This window comes from Delphinapterus leucas, chromosome 10 (genome assembly GCF_059928025.1).
Source record: "Delphinapterus leucas isolate spDelLeu-1000000601 "Yukka" chromosome 10, BTC_Dleu_Yukka2, whole genome shotgun sequence".
NCBI lineage: Eukaryota > Metazoa > Chordata > Mammalia > Artiodactyla > Monodontidae > Delphinapterus > Delphinapterus leucas.
This window is the reverse complement of record NC_143138.1, coordinates 14,416,099-14,422,207: the sequence shown is the minus strand read 5'-3', so window position 1 is coordinate 14,422,207 and position 6,109 is coordinate 14,416,099.

The window sequence follows — 6,109 nt, the reverse complement described above, 5'->3', positions numbered from 1 at the left end:
AGGGAAAATAAGAGCCCCCAAAATCACTACTCACAGCATTGACATAATTTCCAATCCTGCTCTTTTATTTATTTGGGTAGTAAACAAATGAACTTTTAGTGATAAATTGATTGCTCTGTTCTGTGCCATAAGACTATGGGCATACTAATGGGCTGAACCGCGATTATGTGGTTTTGACATGACAAATATTAATCAACTTAAACTCTCTGAAGACTATTTGGAAAACATGACCCAGTAGGGAGAAATAAACCTCATTCTGGTAACTGATTAAATGTTTTATGGTTATATTCTTCCGTGCCTATTTTTTTTAATATTGGCAGGAGAACAGATAATTGACAATTGCAAATCTCATCTACAAACTGTATTACTTAAAACAAGCAGGGAAAGACTAAACCTATGAACTGATATAAATCCAAGCTTCAGACTGAGCTTTTCCTGGGCTGGGCATTTGGTTAGCTAAAAATCAATTAATCAATCAATCTGAAAGTGTTAACTATTAAACATCTGCCTCTCTAGGGCTTCCCTGGTGGCGCAGTGGTTGAGAGTCCGCCTGCCGATGCAGGGGACACGGGTTCATGCCCCAGTCCAGAAGGATCCCACATGCCACGAAGCGGCTGGGCCCGTGAGCTGTGGCCACTGAGCCTGCGCGTCCGGAGCCTGTGCTCCGCAACGGGAGAGGCCACGGCAGTGAGAGGCCCGCATACCGCAAAAAAAAAAAAAAAAAAAAAAATGCCTCTCTAAAAGTACAAATGTAACACAGATGTCAACTGGGGCAACCCTGCCTTTGAGACTGTGATCTCAAATCTCACTCTAACTACCCTGGACAGTACAGCATGCCTCTCAACATCTGGGGGTTCTTGGGAAACTTATGTTTTTCCTTGATATCTTTGGTTCCAATTCTCTACTAAAATCCTAAAAATATCTCTCTCCTCTCTTCTTCTCCTTTCCTCTCTATGTCAACCCATTTATGGAATATAGTCCCCTCTTCATGATCTTCCAAAAAGAATACTCATACCTGGTGATGGGATGTAGTAGACTCTTTACTGAAAATTCAAGGTAGTGCTGGCTGAGGAAGTGGGATGGTTATTTACAATGTGGCACAGATCAACAGAAGAGAGGCTTCTGTTCCTCTTTGGACAAGTTCTGTAGCTGTCATCCACCACCATCGCTCCACCACCACTGCTGAATTTTTCCTGCCTTCTGTTAAGACTCTGCATTACAACCATGACCTACACACACTTAACCTCCTCTTCCTTCCTTCTCCTCTCTGCTTACTTCACTTGCCCCTATACTCCAAATGCCCTATTCAATTCTCATGCAGAGTTGTTTATATAAGACCTCTCTCATTCATAACAACTGGGCCATGAAGGCCTTCTTTCCTCAACCAAAATTGTCAACACGGATAGCAAGCCAAACAATGGAACTTTCCCATAAAGGAAACTCCATGGTCAGCTCCTAAAGCAAGATTTTTTTCTTCTCTATACGTTGACAGTTAATATTATCTATCCTCTCAGAGGATGGAGGAAAAACATTATCTACCTTTCCACCTGCTTTTTACCTGCAGTCAAAGCTTATGACAGTTTTAGTGACTCTTCTTTCATATCCCCCAACCTACTTCCCAACATTAATTAATATTGCCACTTCACCAGCTGTGGTATTTACATCTGAGTAAGAAAATGCTACCGATAGGAACTGAAGAAAGGCTTCTAAACCTCTTTTGTTAAGCTGTACTGCCCAAGCTGGCAGGCCTCCAATTCACAGGAGATTATGTGCCTGCACAAGGCACTGGAAGTCAAAATATTGTAAGACAGATCTTATTTACCTTTAGAAACCATGTATTTCATAATAGTGGTATATTCTTGATCAGGAATCTGATTCTCAAATATTATTCAGGTATAGTCAGTCAACCCTTTGACCAGGTGTAAAGGAGACACATCCAGTGTTATCTAAACAAAAAATACTCACTTTATGACTATTTTTCATTATAAAAAATTTTTTGATTATAGAAATAGTATGTTTTATGAAGAAAGTGTTTTACAGAAAAGAAAAATTACCTTCAAACTCACTGCCAACAGATAACCACTGTTCACATTTTGTTATATTTCCTGTAAGTTTATTTTCTCTGCATATTTTTATAGATATGAGATCACCACAGTATATAGTTTTGTGTTCTGGTCTTGGTACTTAATATTACATATTCAGTGCTTTCTATTTGTCAACATAATTGTAATGCCTATATATTAATTCACTTATATACACTAATTTACATAACTTCACCTATTGTTCAGTACTCAGATTTTCTAAAATCCAAGTTAACACCTTATTAAATCCGCTGTTTTGTCAACTATGATAAAAATGTGTGTGTATACATGTAAAATGTGTATACAACGCCAATTAGGGTACAAAGGGCAACACAGTAAGTAATCACATACCTTTTTTCCAATTTTTTTATTGTGGTAAAATAGGCATAACATAAAATTTACTACCTTACCCATTTCCAGTGTACATCCCAGTGGTATTAAATACATTCATAATGTTAGGCAACCATCACCACCATTCGTCTCCGTAACTCTCTTCATGTTGTAAAACTCGTTCGGGTTTTTCCTTAAGATGTTATGGAAAAACCCAAATGGACTTTTTGGCCAACCCAATACATACCATATTTTACTTGTTGATTTGTCTGTCAATGGACTCTAGGTTGCTTCCACATCTTAGCTATTGTGAAAACTGCTGCTATGAACATGGGTGTACAAATATCTCTTCAAGACCTTGCTTTCAATTTGGGGGGGTACATACCCAGAAGTGGGAATTGTCAGCTCATATGGTAGTCATATTTTTAAATTTTTTGAGGAATCGTCATACTGTCTTCCACAACTGTACCATTTTACATTCCCACCAACTTTGCACACGGGTTCCAATTTCTTCATATCCTAGCCATCACTTGTTATTTTCCATTTTTGTTGTTGTTGTTGTTATTGTTGTTAGCAGCCATCCTAACGGGTGTGAGGTGGTACCTCACTGTAGTTTTGATCTGCATTTCCTTTATGATTAATGATGTTGAGCATCTTTTCATGTGCTTATTGACCATTTGAGTACGTTCTTAGAGAAATGTCTGTTCAAGATCTTTGCCAATTTTTGAATTGGGTTGTTTGTTTTTTGTTGTTGTTGTTGAGCTTCAGAGTCCTTTATATATGCTGGATATTAATCCCTTATCAGATATACGATTTGCAAATATTTTCTCTCATTCTGTGGGTTGCCTTTTTACTCTGTTGACATTGTCTTTTGATGCACAAAATTTTCTAATTTCCATAAAGACCAATTTGTCTATTTTTTCTTTTATTTCCTGTGCCTATGGTGTCATGTCCAAGAAATCATTGTCAAACCCAAAGTGGTAAAACTTTGGCTCTATGTTTTCTTCTAAGAGTTTTACACCTGTGGATCTTACATTTAGGCCTTTGATTCATTTTGAGTTAATTTTTGTGTATGGTGTTAGGTAAGGGTCCAATTTCATTCTTTTGCATGAATCACATAACTTTTTATGGAATTTCTTTAGCCTAGATGGAAAACAGAGTTTTGAAGTTACAAAGAACTAAGCCAGCCTCAAAGCAGCCTATATGTGAAGATGGGAAACAGGGAGACATCCACTTCTACTCTCAACCCCATCCCTACTACCCAATACTGAAACCATACATTGCAAGGGCGAGAATGGAGAGGAAGACCTCCATATCTTTCTTCCTCTAAGACGTAGAGGAAGAAAGATAGCCAACTTTCCAGTGGTGTATGTCAATAGTAGATTGTCCAGGATACAAGGTTTCCATTCTGCCTAACTCAAAGTGCCATAAATGATTCCATGTGTGAGCATATACTAACCAATTCATGATGCACTGCAGCCAGCCATAAGCTACATATGTATATATGATGTCATTTACTCTACTAATTAATCTTTGCCTCTCAAATGCATGATTCTAATTATGTTTCCAAAACTATACTTATTAAAATGCCAACATCCATTGTATTCTCATCTTCCTGAGATTTTCTGTTTGGCTTATCATCTAAGGGAAAAACCAACTGCCTCACAGCTTAACATTTTCCCCGTAAACCATGCCCAATGTGTCTACAACAGCACCATCCCAGTGACTCTGCTGGAACATACAGAAAATGTTATGGTGTTGATAGTATCTCAAAATGGTATTTCTACACTTTTTCAAATCCCAATTCCACTATCCTGTCAAAATCCTAAGTTCTCCCTTATGGCTGCTGGTAATTTCAAAAACCAGGGCCTACTACTTCACCTCCAGAACTGTGGAAAAGAGACTCAAGTCATATTTTTTTTTCCAGATGTTCTCAATAAAAGGATCAGCTAAGATCTCAATCTCTTATGGCAACGTGTGAGAGACGCTTTTCAAGGGGAATGGTTATTAGCATCACATTTAGACTCATAAACCAAGATAAAAGGATTTGGAGGGAATAAACAGAAGAGTCTAGGGAATGAAAGTTTGTGCCCCCAAAGCCAGGTTTATTTTGTGGTGGCTCTTTATAGAACAAACTGGGATGTGAACATCTCAGCCTCCCAATATTTACCACTCTCAATATTGTCCTGCTCTCTTGTGAAGCAACTGGACAGAAGCCATAATCTAGAGATGCACCCTGAAAAGACTATATGGCATTGACTGGCTTTACACATGGGAATCCAAAGGTACAACATAATAGGGAATGCTATGACTGTGTAATGCACAGTTTTATTGGAGCCACAGGCCAATAAAACCAATGCTGTGCTGAATAAAAGGGAATAACAAAATAAAATGGAATAAAAAGCCATTAAATTCTGGGACTCCACAAGGTTTCTCTCCCAGTGAATCACTCCAAGTGTCAACATGGAAAGTCAGCTCTCCAAAAGTCAGCACTATGTTGTAACCAGTCACCTGTCTCCCGAGGGGAACAAAATCAGCCAACAAATCCATTATGCCTTGTCTTCTCCCAGGAGTTTCCTTGGTGCCAGAAGCCAGAAAACTCTACAAAAGACCTACAGAGGATACCAGTGCCTCATGAGAAGTCCCTGAAAATGGCCAGTCTTGGTATTTTCCTGAACCAAGAACAAACAGGTGAATCAAAGCAGGGCATATATTCCTCTCCATAGGTGCCTCACCCACTCTCATGCCCATTTCACCTTGGTTCTAGCACCCCTGGTTTATTTCTAGATTTCCCTGCAAACAAACTGAAACTCCCAGCTAATTCTCACAGTTTGTTGGAAAGTTGGCCTCAATGGGTATTATTTATATTACCATCCAAGAGACTATTCACCCCTAAACCGGGGTATTTATCCAAAGAAGGGGGTAGGGTGGAATCTCTTACAGGAAGCATAAGGGTTGAGGAAGGGGAAAACAGCTTTATTTTCCCTTGATTACTTGAACGGAAGAGATCACCTAACCAATACCTCTAAATGATAAATTTCATAACTCTTCGATTTGGGGATAATTCCATAGAAGACTTTTGTCTCATTGTTTTTTTAATCTAGCTTCATTTTCTACCCTGTTCTTGCTGAATCCCTCACCATACTTTTAAATTCTCCCTCTGGCCTCCCATAAAGAGAACTATCCCAAAGGCCTACCTGGCAGCCTGTCCATTCCCTCTGGGCAGAAGACCAAGAGAGAGACCTGCAGGCTGTAGCTGGTGCATCTCCTGAAGATGAGCCAGAAGGAGAGGCTGGCCCTTTTCTTGGTGGCAGCTGGTTCAACCTCAACAGGCAGCTGGCAACAGCCTCCTATTTGAAGCTGGGGCAAAAAGCAATGATTCCAATGATTCCAGCTCCATCTCATCTCTCCTGGCCCACAATGCTCCTGTCCCAGTGACTATGGAGGCAGCAGTTGTGCAGTAATTAGGATCCTCCTGGGCCGGCCAATCTCAGTGAGAGCAGGATGCCAGCTGCTCCATCACCAGAAACAACTCCTTGCATTCCTCCTCAGCATTCTTCCTCTCTCACAGATCCTATCCTGTCCTTCTAGCCACTGGAATCACTAAGGCAGGCTGAGACCAAGTGGACAAATTCTCTTCTACCCCAAAGCCAAGGTTATTTATTTTCCTGGCTCACTGGAAGCAGCCTTAGCTCAAG